The 22979-nt window shown below is 41.3% G+C and overlaps 1 pseudogene; it reads right to left on the reverse strand.

Moving 5' to 3' along the window:
• Positions 1 to 22979, reverse strand: part of LOC101939189 (dynein axonemal heavy chain 11-like) — a 197639-nt pseudogene that overhangs the window by 160326 nt on the left and 14334 nt on the right.

The following is a 22979-nucleotide window of genomic DNA, read 5'->3' on the forward strand; positions in this document are numbered from 1 at the left end:
ACAAAAAACTAGTAAATATCCCCACGGTAGTAGTGTAATCCTTATGGAGTCTTCAATTTTAAACTTCTTTTTCCAGGAATATTATGAATCAACATTTGAGGTTTTGCACATCTTGCAAACTCCATGCTTTTCATTATAGGGCCAAATCCTGTTTGCGCTCATCATATGAGTCATCCTATATTTATAGAAATTACAAAGTCTGCATATGATGTTTTAGAGGCTACAAGGACATCCTAAGTCATTTTAGGTCTACTGGCTTATCCTGTGGACCTTGTAAATTCTGAGTTTATCATTAAAGATCTGCAGACATTCTTTATGCAAGGTCCACAGGGTCATCCTTAAACATAACCATGAGAGTTAATCTTTGCAGGATTGGGTTCTACACTACAGATTTGAATAAACAGTGACTATTCACTAGCTGCTAAATAACTAATTACAATGGTGTTACAAATTATTTGATAATTGAAGCTTTTGGAAGTCTGTTGTAAGACTGAAATATCAAAAGTAATCAAAATTGATGCAATATTATCATTCACTGTAACAATAATGCAGTTGGGGATTTTCATCAGCCTTTAAATAGAAAACAAAAATGCTCCCAAAACATTGAAGACAACTTAGCTGGTTGGGAGAATAATCACCACCCAGAAAATCAGGACAACATATTCTGAATTAACCGCAAATTAAACTCACTGAATTATATAGCATTAGATGATGGTTAATTACACTTCAGCTAGTACACTTAACAAAATGAGACATTCCGTAATGGCCAGATAATGGCTGAGGACAGTCAAAATACCACTCCTTGAGCGTCTAGTGTATGTGGACGACAGGAAAGTCTAGTGCAAGTAGAGATCTTGGGAGGGGAAGAGCTATGCTCCTCACCTTTCCTTCTGCACCAGCTCGCAGGCAGATGCCAGTCCAAGGAAATTCAGATGGCACCATAGTAACAGGTGAAGTAGTGGTTGCTGTTGTGTACTCTCCCATAGTGGAAAAAAGAGTAAAAAGTTTCCCAAGGGAAATGCTGGAAACCCCAACACTTGAGACTTTTAAAATTAGAAAGGACAAAGGACTAGGAGTATAAGGGAGGGAGCAATCCTGCATTGGCAGACAGAGGGACTAGATGATCTTTTATGGGTCTGTTCCATTTTTAACTTCTATGATCACATTTGTCTTCAGGCACAATTCCTCCAAGAGCTCCTTGGGGGCGGTGCATCTCTACACATCTCCTACTGCGAGCTCTGGTTTAAAAGTCACAATGGAACTCTTAGAATCTAACAACAAGAGCTATTCTAGGCGCTGGTTAGGAAAATGTGATTTAAAGGAAGTTTCTACTATTGTGCGAAATTAGGGCAAAAATCTCCTTTCAGATCCGCACAAAGTATCTCAATTCCAACAGTTTGCTCTCCTGCTGCTGTATCCATCATAAAGAAAGACTGCCTCTGTAGTGAACAAAAGGTGATATTTTAATCAATTAAGATTATACAAAAAATACCGAACAATTCAGCTTTCAGCCCCACCCACTTCCCAGGTTGAACCACGACCTTTACACTTTTACTCTACATTTCACTTCTGTTAAAGTGACAGACACCTCTCAGAAAACACCAAACATGCATCTAGAGAGAGCAGAATACCCAGTTGGAGATTGACCGTGAATTTGGCTTTTACAGTCTACTTATGTAGACTACTTTTGTACTACATAAGTTTTGTACTTTTGTACTACTTTTGCACATCGTAATCAAAAAATATATATTTGCACATATATACACACACACATATTAATTTCTTCCCAGTAAGTGAATTAAATACATACGTGAATTCTTGTATGAGACCAGTTTCATTGTATAGTCTGTAACATTGATTTAAAGGAAAGGTGTTCTGAAAGACTATGATACATATGTTTCCATCCCGTAGATCAGGATTATTAGTAATTTGATACACACAAACCTGTCTGTCATCCATGATTCAATCCACATAGGGTCAATATCTCATCTAGCACAGTCCATTTGGGGGCATCGGGGGCTATGACAGAAAGTTCCCTCACAGTGGATGAAAACAAGCCTTCCAGTTATTGAAGAAAGAAATTAAGTTCCCATTTACCATAATCATGCAATCAATGTAAATCTTAAATTTGGCTAATTTCATTTGAGTATATTCTTGGCAATACCATCTTCCCATTCCCTTGTTGATGGATAAAGAAACCCAAGAAGTTCATCTGTCGTGACAGCTTTAGGGTTGATATCATTCCAGAATGGGTTCAGCTTCATGTTAGAATAGGTGTTTTGCAACGTCTTTAATATCTAAAAGACAGAACGCAGCCACAAGGAAGTTACATTTTTCTTCTCTCTGACTTGGGAGTAACCTCAGCAACTACAGAGCTTGAACGGGACAGTAGCCACCAAAGATGGATATTGTAAGACTGAACCCATATCCAACACATGAAACAAATTTTAATCATTTTTTCTCTTTTACTAGCATTTGTTTAAGAGGGTTCGGCTGAGTAAACAAAAAGAACAAGAACCTAAGAGAAACCCTTATTGACTTGGATCATCAGCCCTCAAGCAGGTGACTGGGAATGAGGACTCCTGGGCTTTATTCCCATCTCTGCCATGAACAACTTGTGTGGCCTTGAATAACTCATTTGAGCTCTGTGCCTCAGTTTACCCACCTGTAAATTTGAGAAAATAATTCTTTCTGACCTCTTAAGGATGTTTTGAGGCTTAATTTTCCCCTCAAATTATTTAATGTAGGACTGAGATATTTGAAGGAAGTGTCTTCTCCTCCGATTCCTGCCATGTCTCTCCAATGCTGCTACTGTCATCCAGGTCCCTAGGTGTCATCTGGATTGGGCCAGGAAAAAGCTGTTCACAGTTCAGAGATCCCATTTATGGGCCTCCTCCTCTGCAAACGTACTATAGAATGTATAAAGAACAATGAGATGTACCATAAACCAGACACGTAGGCATTATCTGTAGATGTCATCATGGGCTTGGTCTAAGTTAGGTTAGTTCATCATTGATGATTTTGTCCACCCTTTTCTTTCCTTTTTCTTTTCTTTTTTTTTGGTATTGAAGTGGTCCTGCCTGGCTCACTAGATGCAGCTTTAATTTTAATTGTTGGTTTTGACTATATTAAAAAAAAGTAAATCAAATATTTGTAAAGCATTTTCAAACCCTTGGGTGAAAGATGATATAAAAGTGCAAACTATGGTTATCATAAACCTCACACACAGCAAATGGGTATTTCAGTGAAAAAGAAAGTGCTTCTGTTTGGCTGCAGAAAATCCTAAGAAGCAACAATGGCAATATATGAGACGGAACATACAGTGATATAACACAGCAAAAGGGAAAGGACAGGAAAGCAAAAAAAAAAAAACACAACCTGAAGATCCAATCAAAAATCAATTATAGAATGAGACATTTCAATACCAGAACATTAGAGATCACTAACATATCCACAAAAGACTCAGCATTTGCGTAATACACCAATTTCATTCACGTTAACAGGAGTGTGAACTAAAGTATGGTTCATAGAATCTGTTGTATTCTGGCCTCATGCTGTTAATGCATCCTAATGAACTTGCTACACACAACGTCTTACCAAAATATTTCCTTTAAAAGCATTCAATTAGCAGGCAGAACAGATGTTTTAGGGAGGTACTTCAATGTGTAGTTTACCTGATTTTAACCTGGTCTACCATTCCCAACTACAAAGCCGGAGGGTCTCACAGCTAGCAGCTCTTCTAATTGTGTGACCTAAAAATGAACAGTGACAATGAGCAATACACTTGATACACTGGCTGACACAGTTTACCGGCATCACTAGATAATTAGGGGACTGTAACAAACAAACTAATATTCAGGATTTTATTTTCCTCTCCATTCACAAAATTATTCCTGAATGTGTTCTTCAGTGGGGGTAGGATAAAGCGTGGGACAAGACACACGAAGTTTCTTGCCCAACAGTTAACTTAGTGAACCACCCTAGAGACGTAATCATCCAGAAGAGGTGAACATTGTCAAATTATGGGAAACTTCAGATGTGTTTAACTGTGCCAGGGTTAGCCATTCCTAACTCAGAATCAGTACACAACATACATGCAATCGCTCACAGTAATAATTGCACAGCCTTTATTATACTCTTTCTCTGCACTTTGCAGGGATGTACATTTCTAACATCATTCTTGACTGACAGCAGTGACTACCAAAAAGGAATTCAGGTATGTGATAAATTCAAGGAATGAAAGACATAGGAATGAAGCTTCCTATGGCTTTGAGGTAAGACACATCACAACTGCATTTACAGCAAAGTCCTGGCGTCTCAAACTACAGTGGAACACATTTATAGTTAACTTATGTGTAGTAAATCTCCACTTAGACCATAGTAAAGTAGAATGAAAGGTCCAAATTGTTTCAATACTTTCCTGAATATATTTGATTTTCAAAGTTGGGTTTAGAATCACTGTTGACTCTATAGTTAATAACTTAATTCAAGCTGTAACTTGATCTGGATGCCCCTTCTCCTCTTTTTTAAGATGAGCTTTCCTCATTTGGGTATCTAATTGTATTTTAGGAGGGTGGTATTTTATTATGTCGATTTTTTTTCTGTTGAACACTTTGGTGAGGAAAGGAAGCTATGCAAGCAAAATATCACCATATTGTTATTACAATGTGCAGAATGTAGTTCTAGTTATAGCAAACCACTAAAATTACAGTGGTGCTGTTCTGTTTAACACAAGGTTTCTATCAGAGTACATAGGGAAGGAAAGCCATGTTGGTGACTATTTTTGGAAGTTCTATTTGAATATGTCCAGAAAAATTAAGCACATTTTTCTGAAACTAATATAATAGATTTTTCACAACTGTAAGTTAGAAACAGAACTTTGTCATTTCCATAGCGTACCTCAGCTCCCTGTTCATCTACCACAAATCTCACTCAGCCTCATAAAGCAAACTACAGTCACTCTCATGGACACTAGTCTCATAGTCCACGAAGATTTCTCTGCTTCATTAAGCATATCCAACCTAGAAGAGCATGCTCTGCTGCTGTTACAACTTTGTCAAGCACTACTAGGATACTCTCCATCCATAAACCTCCTCCCACATTATGTCACACTAATAGTGCTGGCTGCCAACCTGAGAAAACTAATCGTAGTGACAACACACCACTGGGTTCCACTTTCCGTTCCTTCTTTTCTCTACTACTACATAGAGTTTACTATTCTGGAGATTGATAGAGCTGACAGGAATTATGCTATCAGGCCAAGACTTCAAACATTCTCTCTAACAAATGTCAGCAATGAAAAAAATCTACATACACACACAGTGAGATTCACTGCCATAGTCACCCACCTGTCTCTTCCCCCAAGCCCAGTCTCTCTCTTTCTTCCTTACCATCACCCACCATCCTCACAACAACAAAACTCCCTCTCCTCTCCATCACTTGGCAGAGTCTTGTCTTTGTAGGTCTTCATGTGGCTACTTGAGGCAGAGGCAAGAGCTCTTGCTAACTAAATGGGTGTGAGGAAGGAGAGAATGTTCTTGTCTTCCTCTCACAGGCAGAAGAAGTTTCTTCTTCCCCCTCTTCCCACCTCCTCCAATTAACCATATGGGAAATGGGGCTCTTCCTGGTGGCTCAGGCATGGGCTTTTCAGCGGGTGGGCATGTTGTTCCAGATATGTTCACCTCTACCCTGATATAACGCTGTCCTCGGGAGCCAAAAAATCTTACCGCATTATAGGTGAAACCGTGTTATATCGAGCTTGCTTTGATCCACCGGAACGTGCAGCCCCCCCCCCCCCGAGCGCTGCTTTAATTTGTGTTATATTGGGTCGTGTTATATAGGGGTAGAGGTGTACTACTTTTGTGTCTCTCCCCACCAGGTCATACCAGGGATAGGGACCAGGGAAGCAAGAAACAGGAATTAAGCTTCTATTTACTCCTGATCCTGTTTCTACAGCCAAAAAACAGTGAGCAACAGCATATAACAGATGCTCACATATAGTGGGTAGCCTTGGGACCCCAGCTAAGACCAGGCCATGCATAACTTCCATACTTGTTTCCAGAATGTTCATCTGCATTTGTACCAGAACAAAGATTCCCTCTGAAATCATACTGTAAGAACATAGAAACTGCCATACCAGAAACTGATTAACGGTCCACAGACACCTCTTACTGCAGATGCACTTCAAAGATGTCTGTTCCTCAACCGAATGAAAATCCATTAAACACAAGATGGGTTATTCACCATAACACCATTTAAATCACTCAGAAAACCCTTTTAAGTTAGAACTTACTCCTACATTTCCAGAACAGCCCAATACAGGTTTAAGAGTGATCTCTGAAAACATATAGCTGATGTACATTACAGGGAGGAGATCAACCCCAATAGCGCTTTCATGTGTCAGAAATCAGAGAAAAGGTTTGAGAGACAATGGAGGGACACGAAATGCAGAAAGAGGAAAGGAAAGCAGTCAAAGGGGCAAAATGTGTCAAAATCATAAGTCCCTAGTCATACTATACATTATTTAGATCTTTATTCCCTCACCACCTGGCAGTGTGGTGCTGGGTCATGAGAAACCAGGACAATTCCAAGCTTTGTATGCCCCTATTCTTGATTTCAGTCTAGTTTTTAAAAACTGTATTTCAAATGGATGATCAGTTGGTTTAGCCACTCTCAGTAGCACTGGCTGCTGTTCTGCTCTCACTCCCAGCATTAGCTGCCCTCCATCAGCACCTCTGACACTTCTCCCTTTTGTTACTTTGCATCCCACTGAGCTACTCAGTTAACCAGTTCCAACTTGTCATCTGCCCTGGATTCACTGCATCTGATATGGAATCATCTGAAATGTTAGCAACACTGTGGTCAACATTGTAAAAGGGAATAGCAAAGTTAAGGGGGAAGACACCGGGGGTTGATTAGATAGCACTAATTGTTCATTGTTAAAAGTTATCACACAGCTTTTTCAAAGCAAGCACATTTATTCTTAAAGTGAAAGCACTACAGAGAAAACATTAAAAATAATAAAAGAGCCTACACACACGATAATCAGCTTACAAGTGATTACCCCACCGTGCAGATATACATGGAGCAGTGATACCATGTGTTGTGCCACTGGCTACATAACTCACTGAACTGCCTACAACTCAGTCTCTACTATTTATTGTTTTATATTTGATGTAATTCTGAGATTTCTCTAGCAACATACCTATATGTCAAAGTGAGACCTAATTTGGCAGAATTAGATCATGGAATTGGTAGGACATTTTTATTTTATTGACAGGTGGGAATATGAAATTCCTCTTTCGACTGCTACTCTTTGTACTATCCTCCCTATGATCCTGCAGAGGAAAACCATATACTCTGACAGATAGGGCACCTGCCTGCAATGTCTTGGACAAACCTGATTGAATTAAGTTTAAGTATTTTAGGAGCTCATTGTGTTAAGAATGAAAATGTTTATGTATTATTGAGGGAGTGTATGTAAAGTATCTGGAGAGAGTTATGACTAATGTAAACCCTGGGAAGTATTATGAGCATCAAAGGACTATTTGAAACAACGTATGCCCTCCAGTTATGCAAGAACTCAGTCTTTTGAAGCTTCACCCTTTGTCTGCTGATCACCTGTTACCTGAGAACAAGATCAGAGCCCCAGATTGTATAAAGAAGTGACTGGCAAAGTGGGCGAGGAAATATCTTTTATTGGACCAACCTCTGGTGGTGAGAGAGACGAGCTTTCAAGCGTACACAGAACTCTCCATCAGTCAGAAGTGACTCTCATATTCAACAGTGTGCTTGTTCCAAGCCAAGGTGATTATGAACTTGCAACCACAGAAAATCCCTTGATGGGGTTTGAAGGACTGGTCACCTGCGTAGCCTTCTATTTTATTTAAAGTTAATTTTGTAATGTGGTATTACACCACCATGAGTTCAGCTCTGATGGCTACAGTTTCAAGCTTAACAGAGTGAAAGTCACCTCTGCTACTTTCTTTAGAGTTAGAGTCTCTAGGAACACAAAGACTAAAAGGTAGTGACCACACATACATTCACCAGTAAAAAGTCTAGTCTACTTTACAAGTTTTACTAAAGTTACAATTAAAGTTATGATTACCCTATCATATAGAAATTCTATACAGACCTATGCACAAGTTACAAATATAGTTCTACTCACTGAGGGATGGTTTCTGCTGGAATCTCCCATAGGGAGCTCAATTTTCCCATTCTGGACATCCTCTTTTTATAATGTGATTTTTATCTATACCTAAATTCTGCACATGTCCATAAAAGTTCAATCCTCTTTTCTTTTATTGGTCTGTCTCCCCTGGAAACTTAAGGGATCCCAATTTTCTATAGGCTGTGTAAGTTCCCTTTGTTCTCATTAGCATTGATGCACAACTTGTATCCCATGGTTAAGACACATGTCTGAGACAGATGAGTCTTAACAGTATTTTTATGATCTAATATTAATCTTCTGGGTAATTTTGCACAATATTACCACTTGGTGTCTCTTTTCCCACAATCTTACGGCATTGGGTTATTTCTCAGTCATTGGCTTAAATCATCATTTCTTGTCTCCAAAGCCTAAAATAGCTAAGCTCAAGTCTTGCAGGCCTCAACCTACAGCTTGTCTTACTCATGTCTAATATTTGGTTCCTCTAAATACTGATCAATCTTATACTTTTATAATCCTACAAATTAATTCTAATTAACATACAATGAATATATGTAATAACATATTGATTAATCATAACATCACACAATAATATACTAAAATTATTAGCTACACCTGTCAGAGCCCTTGGAGAGTTGGGCCGATCATTGGTAAGCTGATTATCATGTGAACAGCCTCATTTATTGTTTTAATGTTTTCTCTGCAGTGTTTTCACCTTAACAATGAATGTGCTTGCTTAGAAAGGGGCTGTGTGGTAACTAAGACCAACGGGCAATTACCCTGTTTATAGCCTCTGAACAGAAGGTATAGCAGGTCTGCTTGGGCAGTTTACTTGCTGGAGAATTCACAGTGTATTCAGAGAATCGTGCAGCCTGGAAATACCCTGGTCAGAAGGAAGTGAGAAGCATGTCTCTGCCCAAGAGAGGGATGGCTGAGCAGTCAGGAGTCAAGAATGGGTGCCCTTGGTGGACCACCAGGGGGAAAACAGAAGTGCAGTCAGAGGCGTGCACAAGGCGGGGGTAAGGAGAGGATCCCCCACCCCCACAAATCTCCATGTGTTCCTGCAGCTTTGGGATGGAGGAAGCAGCAGGGTGGCAGGCTGCCAGCTGAGCTCCTCCTCTCCCCACCCTTATAGCTATAGCCTGCTGTTTCTCCTTCCCTACGGCTGGAGTTCCAGGGGTTGCCGCTGCCTCCAGTCCCAGACTGACCTCAGTGGGGGTCAGCAAAGCCGGCAGCAGCGCTGGGACTGAGAAGCAGTAGGCTACAGCTGTAGGGGTGGGCGGAGGAGGTGCTCAGCCAGCAGCCAGCCATCTGCTGCTTCCTCCCTCCCCAGGCTGCAGGGACACGGAGAGTGCCGCTGTCTCTTCGCTGAGGGGTGTCCCCTCCAGAGATGGTCACATGAACCTTTCATTTGTGTGTGTTTAATATCCCCCTCCAAAAGTATTCAAATTTAAATTCCTGCGCATGCCCCTGGATGCAGTTGCCCTGAACAGTGACATATATGTCAAGGCAAACCTTGCTGCACTATATGTCAATTTCAGTACTTCTGAGGGAGAAACCCAGAATGATGGTGGGAAAGGTAGGGGAAGAGAACCACCTATCCAATACAAAGCGTGACCAAACAGTTACAATCCAGCTGTCACCACCCAACAGAGCTCAGTGTATTCAGCAAGATGGATTCCACCCCACACCACTCCTCAAAGATGGCATTATCCTGACAGACCCCCAGCTTCCATAAATCAGCATAGCATCACTGAAGTCAAATACAAATTTTCTTCTCCACACAGTTGTCCTTTAGGCCACAATTGAAAGCCCTGAGGGCTACAGATTGGACACCCTGGGTTTACTGTTAATTAGAAATACATTGTCAATGTGATCTAGGAGGACCAGTAGAAAGAGAAATATGTAATCCAGTAGGATTAGGAAGATATCTATTCTCATATATTTATTTGCAATGCTTTCTATGTATGTAAATTCATGTCTGTACCTGCCTCACCCATCCTCCTCCTGGGGATTTTCTTGTAAAGACGACAAATACATGTTTAAACTAGAGATTTAACATGAAAGTTTTGAAATAATAAAGCTCCATAAATTGAAGGGAAACAGACACCTAGTTTTTGGCCCAAAATTTAGCATTCATTATAAAACAAAATAATTACAAAACCCTTGTGAATAGACAAGTATTTCATGCATTTTTCCTCTCACTCCAAACATTATACGAAATGTATGAGAAATAAAGGGATACCATCTATAAAATATCATTAGTGATGTGCCAAATCCTGTCATCTTTATTTAGGAGTTTGCCTGAGTAAGGATTGAATAAAAATGTATGGACCACAAGGCTTGGCCCCATTATTTGTATGACAAATAGTACATGCATTTTGCAGTCATGTAAGCAAAGGCAGTCCTTGACCTGAACAGGTGACAGTCTACAATGAAATTGACCAGTCTAGACTTAATTGCCGGACCTTGAATCACCAAAGACAAAAAACAGCAGATATTTAAAAGAAAGAATCTTGCTCAAATATTTTTCTTATTGTACTTTAGATTAGGTGATCTGGCCACATTTCAGCATAGCATTTAGTACATGCTTAGTTCCACTAAAGCCAGGGGCCATAAGCACATGCCTAATGATAAGCATGAACTTCAGTTCTTTGCTGAGTAGGGAGGGAACGCTGAGTGAGGGCTTAGATGACTAATTCCAGTAGTGCTCTGGCAATGCCACGCTAAGACAACATGCCAGGCAGTTGAACAAGTGTGTCAGCAGCATATGACAGTGCACCTACATTCTGAAATGAACCCCATCAATCTGTTTTCATTGTCTAGTCTGAGCGATGTGCAAAAAAGGAAAGAAACAGCATAAATAGGGACAAATAAATAATTTTATTATTCTCTAGTGAGAGCTCATGAGAATGTTCTTTTTTAAATGAGATAATAGGATAGTATAGACCAGTCATATTGGTGACATAAGTATGTCATCTGCGCATATGGCAGGTACAACAAGGGTAGGCTAATGAACATTTTGTCACTTGCAAGATCCCGTCTTCAGCTGTGTCAGTCTCCCTACTAATTTATTCTTGAACCTTGCCGGAGGACAAAAGCCACTTTTGCTAAATTTAACTTGCATTTGTCACTTGGATTTGTGTCTAATGGAGGCTACAAAGGGCTTAACAAAGAAAATAAAACTTAAGCTAACATGTAATAAAATCCAGGTCACTAAAGGCAGAAGACCAGAGCTGAAATGGACAGTACTGTAATATGTGCCATGCTAATATTGAGCAAATCAATTAAAACTAAAATTAAATTTCCTACTATCTAAATCAATAGAACATATAATCTATTTAAAACAAAGAAACAGAAAGCACTGTACTGCCTTTGCTTATTGCTGCAGCAAGCAAAGGCATTAGCCAGATGTTGAAACCTCCAGGCATCAAACAACAGTAATCATTATAGCCTTCAATCACCCCATTTAGAATTTACAATAAGCTAAGCAGAAAGCCATTATTTCCACCTTCAGTATAAAGTTTTCCTCGGGCTGCAAACGGAGTTCTGCAATGGACTGATGCACCATCTGTTCGAACTTCAGATCCCTTTTCCATGGAACTTCCAGCAATGGGAACAAGTCATTGAGAGATCCAGGAATATAGGGACATCATTAGTTACTATTTTAGGAAGATTAAAATCCCTGAAGGCTCTCAAAACCCCCCAAAAGACTGACACTATAATTAAATGAAATAATAACAAACCATAATATGAGGCATAAAATTAACAAACATTATGAATTAATCATACTTAGACAATTACAATCCATATGGCTAGTTAAACTCAAGCTGCTACCTGTAGTGACATAGACTGGATACTGTGTACTCAATGCAGTGTATTTTCCCCAGAATGTAATTACTTAATTTTGTGAATGAGAAAATGATGTGTAAAAGCCAACGCTTTCATGTCTTATTGTTCTCTTCAGTATCTCCTGTTAAACAAAATGCATGAATGTCTGTTCCATGGTGTGATATTACCTTTAGACATGTACAATATTCAGTCCACAGTCACACGCACCCCACTAAGAAAGAGATTGAGGAGGCATTGTTCAGATGAAATCCAGATTATGTTTAAACTAGGGTTATGTTCTGTGGCTCTTGAATTTTGCAAACCGTACTCTACATTTGCCTCCAAATGGTGTAAAATTTATGAGATCAGTGGTTCATGTGATATTTCCATCATCTCGAGTCATAGCTAAACTGGATCCTGTCAATGCGCCTTTCTAGTTTTGGATCCAGTCTGGGTTTGGATCTGAGAATTCGAATATGACATTCTCCCTACCCATTAATGGGTTACAGTTCAAGATCCTCTCTGGTGCATACAGCACACCTTGCCCAATGTCATTATAAATTATAAAAACTGTGATACCACAACTTCCTGATAAAGGGCCAAGTCAATCTCTTGAGTTTTTAGATTTATGTTGAACCTACAAAGAATTCCAGGTTAACAATCAATCAATCTTTCAATCTCTCATTCTGAAAGTTCCAATTGTTCAGCTAGGCATCTGGATGATTTCTCTAAAACAGCTTAAATGAAAGATAGGAAAAGCAACAAAACTGAACTTTTTCTTTTGCCTCTTTCGTAAACAGAATCAAAACCAAAATTTACTGAGGTTCAGAACAGGAAACCACTCATGTTACCTGAAGTCTCTATGTTCATCAGAGAGGAGAGTGGTCTGCCTGTCTGCCCTAGACTAGATCATCACACTGGAATGAGGAAGGGGGATGCTCTTAAAGATAACCTATGTACCAGAGAATGAGAGGATTCGCTTCCCACCCACCAAACATTACAGAACACAACAGGTAGAGGGGAATCAGGAAATGTATGGGTTTTTATTGCTAGTCTAAGTAATCCTATGCAATTATGAACTCTTTGGGATTATTTTACATGCACTAAAATAAATGTTTACAAGAATATGCTTTTAACCAAAAATAGTAAGAAAGTTCGACTCCTCTTTGTTTAAACTCTGGGAAGCTAGGAAGTCTTTGGATAAGTCAGGAAACTGGAAGATACAAATAGGTCCAGATATTTTTATGGCAGTTTTTCTCTAATTAAAACCGCCACTGAATAATCTCATAATAGCACAATTCCAGAAAAAGTAACCTGATCTTCAGGTCTGCTTCGGCCCTCTTGTTTCAGTTATCCAGCTGCAACTAAGGTAGACTTTATAACTGAGTCACCAGTCATAATTATCCTAAAAAATTAGAAACCAAGCTGCATCAAATAAACCCCTGATTTTGCATAGTAAACTAAAATTGAGTAAATATACTTAAATAACTGTTTAAAATAAGTTGACATTTGTTATTACAAGCATTTCGGCACTTAACGTACCAAGAACTATGCAACCAGCCACGAAATACTATAAAGACATACTCAAATCAAGAGATGCCTGTTGTTTTTCCAGTGACCAAATACAAATACACCAACACTTTAACTTCTCTTCCTTGGAGCCTATTATTTAGACATTATTTCTCTTTGGGATCTATACACTGATTTATTTTAATTATTCCTAACATATGACAACTACTCCTACTGTGTAGGTTTGACTAATTCGACTTTTATTATAATTTTGACAGGTTACATCGATTTTAAAGCTTTTTTATTTTTAATTATTTACATTTTCACAAAATTATGGTTTTTAAGCATTTTTTCCAATTTTTATCAATTTAAATTTTCACAATGGCCTGAAATTACAGGTAGACAGACAACAAGAGGGTTGGTCACTGAGTCATTTCATGACAGCTGATGTTCTCAAGCAGCATCTCTCTTACGTTGCCTATCTGTAAATTTCAGTGATTATAGATTGAAACATTTTTTCATCAGTTTGAGTGTGTATGGTAAAATCAAAGTTTTACTGGCATTTACCAATACAAAATCTCATCCTTCCGCACCTAATTATGTGATTCCACAAAGGACAGAAGCAGTCGGTTTCCTTTCTGGACAGTTGTGACCTGAATATATTTGAAAGCACTGTGCTGTCATAGTCAAACCTATTTCTGGGCAATAGGCAATGGCTTTAGAACATAACTGGAGTTTTCTGGCTGTCAATGAAGTCCAGGGTGACCAGACAGCAAGTGTCAAAAATCGGGACAGGGGGTGGGGGGTAATAGGAGCCTATATAAGAAAAAGACCCCAAAATCGGGACTGTCCCTATAAAATCGGGACATCTGGTCACCCTAATGAAGTCCTGCCCATGACTACAACAACCAATAAATGCACATGTCTGTTTCTTTTAACGTAAGGTATAAATTCCATTTAAGAATGGCAGAGGGCACTCCAACCAGTGCATTTAAAGGTGATCACTAATGCACATGGTTAAAGTCACTCAGCCTTCAGCCTCATGCTTTAGAATACCAATTGAGAAGTTTTAAACTCACCTTGAAATCCAGGGCCTGTCATATTTTATTGCTTAATTAAAATAATGTAATCAAAAACCTCAGAGAACAAATGTTGACTGAAAAGATTATGCTAATCTAACGTGTATCTGATATTCACATATTACTCTGAGCAGGATAAGATGACTAATGTGTTAATAAAATGAAACATATCTGACTACCTTGTCAAATGGTATTTTATCTCAATATTTACATACATTTGTTATGAAAGGGATATACTCTACTGAAAGGGAATAAACACTTATGATTAAACTTGTCCAACTTGGCGCTTTCACCCAACCATTAAACAACTCTACGTGCATTATAAACTCTACCTTGTACACCCTCCCAGTCCACTGAACAAGGAAACTAACCCACTCTTCTGTTACTTGGATTTGGTGGAATAAGGGGGTTGGAAAAAAAGGAAGAAGAACCCAACAGGCCAACCCAAAGCCAGGAATCAGGAAATAATTAATAAATCACATTGCTGATACCTTATAGCCATAGAGCCAAATTCAAACCTGCGGTAAACAAGCACAGCTTCAGTGACTTCAGAGGAGACACATCGGAATACACATGTCTGAATTTGGTCTCTACTCTCTGGGCAAGGAATCCTCCACCAGGATTGCACCAAAAAATTATATAGCTAAAAATTGTTAATGAAAAAAGACAGGATTAAGCAGCAAAAAGAAAACCAAAAACCAAAAAACTCACTAGAAGTTTGTAGATCAAAATATTCTTGCCTTAGATTAAACGACTACCTCAGAATTTTATAAGCACAAGAGACACATTTGACACCAAGTCAATTTTCAAAAAGAAAACATATACCCTTCTATAGAATAATACAAGAGATGAAGAGGGAGAAATCAAACACAGACTGAGTTGGGAACTTCTGGGAATGAGCATCCCTTGAAACTTTCAGACAAAAAATCCTTAATAATTCTATGAGAATTTATTTTTTTCTCTGTCATCTTAAATAGGCATACCTGTCTAGATCTAGTCGTTATAGATGCAATTTATGCAATTTATGCTTTACTTTAGTCTTTAACAAGAAGAGGTTTCTCCAGGAACAAACAAGAAAGAAACTACTGTTGGAATAGATTTTCCAGGAGATTTATTAGGCAATATAAATACCTGAAATAGCTAACAGGGAGGATCAAGCTTATAGAATGAGTTTTAAAATGTGGAAATTTTCTTCCCTTATTTATATTCCAAGAAAGTTAGTATCCTGACATTAGCCCCTGCACAGTTTTCAAAAATCTCTATCTTCTGATGGAGAAGTGCACTACTGTAAATAAGGACTCATGTTAAGATCTTATTGTTAAATTGATCTGATGCTAGTTCCTCAATCTTTTTAGTTTCATCAGGGGGTGGGGTTCCTGTTAGTACGAGCTTTACCTAAATACTGCTATACTGGGCCATTAATTTGCAAAGAGAAAAAAAATCTTAGATTTTATATTTACTGAAAAAGAACTACGTTTTTGGGAAGTTCTGCTCTTTCTGCATATCCCAGATTAAGTGTTATGAAGATCCCCACTACTGTTTTCAGTTCAATGGATTCCCCTAAAACATTAAACCTTAAGAAACAGGTTGTTGTGCCATAGGATGGCACACAATTAAACCTGAAAAATTACCTTGTTTCTGGGTCCTTTTTTCCTGTGTGGTTTTAACTTGACCAGCTACCTCAGACAGCACCTCCACAGAAATGTATTCATCAAAGCAACCCCACACACCAGTCTGGCATAAACCTTTGTACATATTTGCAGTTGGCTAACGAGGGGGAGATGGGGAGAAAAGTATAGGTGGTGAGATCTGGCCCTAGAATACTAAGATAGAACAGAGTAATATGTTTTAAATACAGGAGGTAGGTTTGGTTCACTCCTTAGCCCAGTTTATTTCATTAAATTGAATGGATATATGTATATGTAGCAAGTGCTAAAGTGATGGCTAAGTCTGTCCCTGACAGCACACTGTACCTTTTGAGATTGGTACAAAAGGAGCTATTCCACGGGACATTGTGTATTAGCTGTGAGGAGCTAATAGGTCAGTAAAAACAACAAGGAGTCTGGTGGCACCTTAAAGACTAACAGATTTATTTGGGCATAAGCTTTCATGGGTAAAAACCTCACTTCTTCAGATGCAAGCATTTTTACCCCTGAAAGCTTATACCCAAACAAATCTGTTAGTCTTTAAGATGCCACTAGACTCCTTGTTGTTTTTGTAGATACAGACTAACATGGCTATCCCCTGATACTTGACACCAATAGGTCAGTAGTGTATCACCTGCTAGCACAGTTCAGGCCCTCTGATCTTTTGCAAAAAAACAGGGCTCTTAACAGTACCTTTTCAGGCACAGTCTCACATTAGAAATGCACTGCCCCATGAAGTGATTTCTCAAGGAGGCATAAATTCCCATAGAGCTTCTCAGGGGGCATGCAGGGTGCAACAATCAGTATATTTCTTCAGGGGATGCAGCTTAATCCTGCATGCATCCGGCCAGTTGTGCTGCCTGATGCATAGGGAAGACAGGAGGACCACGGTCCTGCTTCCATCTTCTCTCTTTCAGGGTGTCTTCTGCCAGAGGGGGTGCGCAACATCAGCAATTTCTGCACCGTAGGGAGAACAAGAATGGCATTTATACTTACTGGGGCACAGCAATGCAACAAGGGGGCTCCTTGCACCCTCCCCTTGTGCATCAGTCGACCAATGCGACATAATCTGGCCCAAAAATAGCAAGAACAGGTCCAAATGAACAGATTTTTAATTTTTGCCCATCAGTGTATTGTCTACCCAGATATTCCAGGCATCCTTTTCAAGGTGTCAAACTTACGTCTTTGATATGAGGGTAAACCCATTCTGCTGAGAACATGCACTTTAACACAGAAACAGTCTAAAATTGCATTCTTTGACATCTCTGGCTGCCTCAACACATTATGAGCCAATGCCTGTATCAACACAGCAATCAAGACAGTAAGCGTGTACTGGAGGAGCTGTATTGTATGATCTACATGACATGCTAGCGCACAATCTGAGCTTCTCTTCCATTTCAAGTCTCTCTTACATAGTCCTAGTGCTAAACGAACTGCATTATCAAAACACTCACCCATATTTTTATCTACCACCACGCACTTATGGGTTAAGCCATACGTGCAATTTTATTTAGTTGATTGGCAAATATGCCTATCATTTGACATTAAGGGGGCAATTTCTTATAGTCTCTGGGAAAAGAAAGAACAAGAAACAGCCTAACAAGAGGGTCATACTATTCTATTTTTGAAGTATTAGTTTAAAATCAAGATGGTTAGTAAAATAAGGTAGATCAGATCCAGTAAAAAAGAAGACACACATCATAGCAATGAATTAGATTCTAAAGCAGTGCAACTTCTTGCTTACAGTAGTACAACATACATAATCTCCTCAGCAATAGTGGCTATAAAAATCAAGGGTATACCATTAGTCAATCAGACTATTTCTGAATGAACTAATTATGTGAGGGAAAATCAGCAAGCAAGGATAAGACTGCATCCAAAAACACACTTCCCCTCTCACTCAACAATCCTCTCCACTTAATTCAATCTGAATTCATACTAAAATCAAATAACTGAAACTGTTTTCATCAGGGTCAATGATGAGTGTAGCTCTCACTTTGGTCTCTGAATTTTTCTGGTTTATACAAGGCAGTGCTCTGTATCCTTTAGACTTATTGCAAATGTGTGACTCACCAGCTGGCACACCCAGGTGGCTGGGCATGGCATAGCAGGCTCTTCTCCTTTAGCGCCCTTGCTGACAGCACTATCCCAGCCTGGTGGTGATCTGCTTCTTCTTGCATCTTGGCCCTCCAGCTTGGTCACTATAAGCCTGCGCCTCTCAGTGTAAACCAATATCCCTTCAACTTCCCATTGGAACCCCAGTCTGAGCCCAGACTCATTAGTCCTTACCTCTAGTGTCAGACGTTTCAATAACCCTTACCCCATGAGTGGAGGGGGGCAAGGGCACTCCACTTTCCTCAGAAGACTGGTAGGGGAACCGAGGCCCTTCATCTTCATCGGGTTCCAGTCTAGGGACCCTTGGATAGGCAGTCAAGGTCTGACTACCCAGACCCCTTGCTGCCTCCCTGGGCTACTTCCTACTTCTCCCTTTACCTCAGCCTCTTTCTGGGCTCCCACTATATCAGTTCCATTCCTGCTAAGCTCCTGGCACAGGCTCATTGCAGAGCTTGACAGCACTTTCTGCTAGGGTTACCATACGTCCGGATTTTCCCGGACATGTCCGGCTTTTGGGGGCTCAAATCCCCATCCGGGGGGAAATCCCCAAAAGCCGGGCATGTCCGGGAAAATCGGGAGGGAGGGAGGGCTCGGCCGGGGCCTCTTTGGCCGGGGCCGGTGCGGGGCCGGGCCGGGCCCGCAGTGCCCGGCCGGGCTGGGCGCGGGGCTGGGCGGGGAGCAGGGGGCCGGGCCGCCGGGCCGCGCCAGGCCACGGGGCCGGGCTGGGAGCCGGTCCGGGGCCGCGGAGCCGGGGGGGTGCGCCGGGCCGCGGGGGTGCGCCGGGCCGGGGGGCCGCGCTGAGCCGGGGGGCCGGTCCTGGAGCCAGTCCGGGGTCGCCGGGCCGTGGGGGTGCGCTGAGCCGGGGGGCCGGTCAGGGGTCGCGGAGCCGCGGGGGTGCGCCGGGCCGGGGGGCGCCGGGGGTGCGCCGGGCCGGGGGGTGCGCCGGGCCGGGGGGCCGCAGGGGTGCGCCGGGCCAGGAGCCGCGGGGGTGCGCTGAGCCGGGGGGCCGGTCCGGGAGCCGGTCCGGGGTCGCGGGGCCGGGGGGGTGCGCCGGCCGGCAGTGCTGGGCGGGCCGGGGGGGCCAGCCTGGGCCGCACCTCCTCCCCCCATCCCTCCCCCTTACCTGCTTCAGGCTTCCCGCGAATTAAATGTTCGCGGGAAGCAGGGGAGGGGGCGGAGACTTTGGGAGGGGGCGGAGTTGGGGCGGGGCATGGGCGGGGCTGGGGGCGGGGCCGGGGCCCCGTGGAGTGTCCTCCATTTGGAGGCACAAAATATGGTAACCCTACTTTCTGCTAACCAGCTGGTTTTACTGAAGGAGAGTTTTCTCCGCTCCCCTTGCAGGACAGTCCCTGACTCAGCAGTTTTCCTGGTCCCTGCAGACCCCTCCACCAGCATGAAGAGTCCTGGGTAGATGCACTTTCTGCAGCCCCTGCCCAACTGCCGTGGGCTCCCTGTTGCAGGTCTACCTTCCTTCAGAGTGGCTCTGTCTGCCAGCAGTCCCACTCAAATCTTTGACTCCAGCCAGGTTTCACTCACACTGAGAGAGAGAGAAAGAGAGAGAGTCAGCAATCTGCTCTTTTTCCTTACTCCTCCCTAACTGAGCCAGTTTCAGGCCTTCTAACTTCTCCCTCCAGGTTTGACACTTATGTGTAGCAGGGCATGGCTCAATGCACCCACAGGCTCCCATTAACCCCTGCAGGCCCAGAGTGGGGTTGGTATATCCCATCACACTCATGCACAGTAGAATCGTCTTTACCTTATCCTAGTACAATCTTGTGATTGGTCCCACTTGTCCAGCAGATTTCAATATACTATGTGCAATAGCCATATCTTAATTTTCTAGCATTGTCTACATTCCTCGGAAGAGCCTCAGAAATCCATTCCATGACTGCATGCTACATTTGCAGTAACGCTAGTTAGGACACAAAGACAGAAGGCATATCAATCCTCGTGCTTCAGGGCATAAACTGTCTGGCTTAAGGGGGGTGGGAAGGGATTCCACAACCACCACCAACTGCCAATGACATGGCATCCCACCACTGGACAGGTGCTATACTGCATGTGGAGTTTTTAACCTTCCTCTACAAATCTAGGACACTGTGGGAGGGAGAATGCCCCACTAGACTGACCTAAGGCCTGTTCTTCTTTGGCATTTCCTACAACCTGTTCTTTTGCTGTTGCTTAATATCACTGTGATCCCACTTGTACAAGTTACTTACTGATAACGGATGAGTGATCACCTTTATGCTGACAACATGCAAGACAGGGACGTTTGTAATTTTGCCAATTAATTTCTGGAATTCAGTTATCAAATCCCTGTATCTAATATACACATCCTCATTCATCATGAAATGTAACAAGACAAAGTGTCCTTTCCTGGTTTAATTGTACCTATTACAATTGTTTGAGAGTCTTCACTTGGAACTAGACTGGACAAAGCCTTAAAGAAGGTAAATTATTTAAGCATGTTTTTAATACATTTTAACCTTCAATATGAGGGCCAGACCCTCAGCAGATATAAATGAGCACAGCTCCATTGACTGTCATGCTATGCTGAGCATCTGGCCCTGAGTTTTCACCCACAAAATAAACCACAAACTCCTTTTATCAATGCACTACAGCTCCCAGCAGTCCTGGGGCTTCCAGATGTCACACAAGCACTTCATTTCTCTTCTAAGATCTTTAAATCAAACTTTATTCTCTGCTACAGCTAAAGATTTTCTCTCTTGTGCTCCCTCTCGCCTCTCACTTTCAGTTCCTCATTCTTGCTCCGCCTCTTGGTGTCAAATCCAGAGGTCACGCAGAAGGTGGTAGGAATCAGACTGAACCCCTAACACTAATTCAGAGTCCACTACACTGACGTTAGACTCCCTCTTACACGGAGTCTACAGATGTCTAAGGGGGTGTAAGTTGGTGTGACTTGCCAAGGAACTAGAAGAAGTTGCAAGTTAAAGCAGCTTTTCCTCTCTTCTGGCTTCTCAGCACAAATTACACCACTGTAGACTCCATTACACACCAGTAAAGTGGACCTAAGTCAAGTCAGTCAAATAAAATCTGAGAGTGAGAGCCTAACTAAAAGTGAGAGGGTCTAAATTAGTCTGGGGACGAGGTGGTCTAACTTGTATCTCCCCTGCATTTGGCCCCGGTTCTTTAGGTTTTCCCATGCCTCAGCTGTCCATAGCTACTGCTCTGGTAGCATATTTGGGGTAGAGCTCCCCAAGCCTGAGGCTTTGGCCAAGTGCCCAAGGAGGGCATTTTGCACAACGCAGTGGGTGGTTTTCTTTTTCTCCATTTATGGCTCACAATCCTCATCCCAAAATAACAGTAATTTGAAAATTATTTTAAATAAAATCAGGATTTATTCAAGCTAGAAAACAAAGATGAAATCAAATGGAAGTTCTGAACAATGCAAAGCACCTACCCAAAGACTACACAAAGCCTTGTGTGTAGAAAAACCCTTCTATTTACTAGTAATTTAAACAAAACATGGATATCCCACAGCGTGTATGTCAGACCCTTCCCTTTTGCTGATGAACACATGCTCCTGCCTGCTCATGTCAGGGAGCGTGGGCGAAAAGCAGGTGGTACAGAGCCAGCTATGCTGTCTCTATGTCCACCAAAGATCCCCAATACTTGGTGAATCTCCAGCTGGCTGTTTAAGCCATCTTTCTGTCCCCTCTGTGCCACCAAAAGGGGATAGAGTAGAGATGAAGATTTGGCTCCGAGGCTACATTACTGAATATATCCAGGCCTCTTACTAATAAGGCAAAATCAGACTGAGAAACTCTTTTTTCCCAAATATTCGGAGTAAAAGGTTGACAGATTCCTTTGTACTTTGTCTTTCAGAAAGGAGTAATTTACAAGTGCTGGGTTCTTGTGGCTTGCAGGAATACTACCCAGTTTTGTAGCTCATTAATTGCTAGCGAGCTGTAAGATTTTTCTATGATTTTAATCAATACAGTACCTTTCTGTCGATTTGTTCTGAACAGCTGAAAACATACACCATAATTCCCAGAGAATGTCCTAAGTCCTTGGTTCTTTCATTTTTTCCTGTTATAGCAGGATTGAAAAGTGCCCCGTTCATGATTAAGAGAAGAGACGGGGTCAATGTTATATCACATCTGCAGAAACAGAAAATATCAGACACCGTATCTGTAAAGCATGTGTAGAAATTACAGTAGAACCTAGCTAATTTGCACTAGTAACTGAGAGACCCGGCAAATGATTGAATGCTGCAAATTGGCAAGTATCAATAATGCAACTTCCATACTAGATCAGACCAGTGATCCATCCAATTAGTATCTGGTCTCCAAGCTGGATCAGTACCAGAAGCTCCAAAAGATGATGCAAGAAACATTGTTATAGATCTACCCAGGGGAGAAGTTTCTTCCTAGTCTTCCACCATTTTTATGGTTAGTGCAGTAAATGAACAAATACAATAGAAAGGAGATTAATGCACCACAATGTACTTTACTTGTGTATTCTGACAATTTTAGCTTCCTTTTAGAAGTATAATGCTTCATAATAGAATAGTAACTATAATGCCATATATCTTCTAAAGTAACAAATTTTAGTCCCATTAGATCTCACTACTGCACCGTGCTATTAAATCTTTATAAAGAAGTGAGGAGA

This window comes from Chrysemys picta, chromosome 11 (genome assembly GCF_011386835.1).
Source record: "Chrysemys picta bellii isolate R12L10 chromosome 11, ASM1138683v2, whole genome shotgun sequence".
Taxonomy (NCBI): Eukaryota; Metazoa; Chordata; order Testudines; family Emydidae; genus Chrysemys; species Chrysemys picta.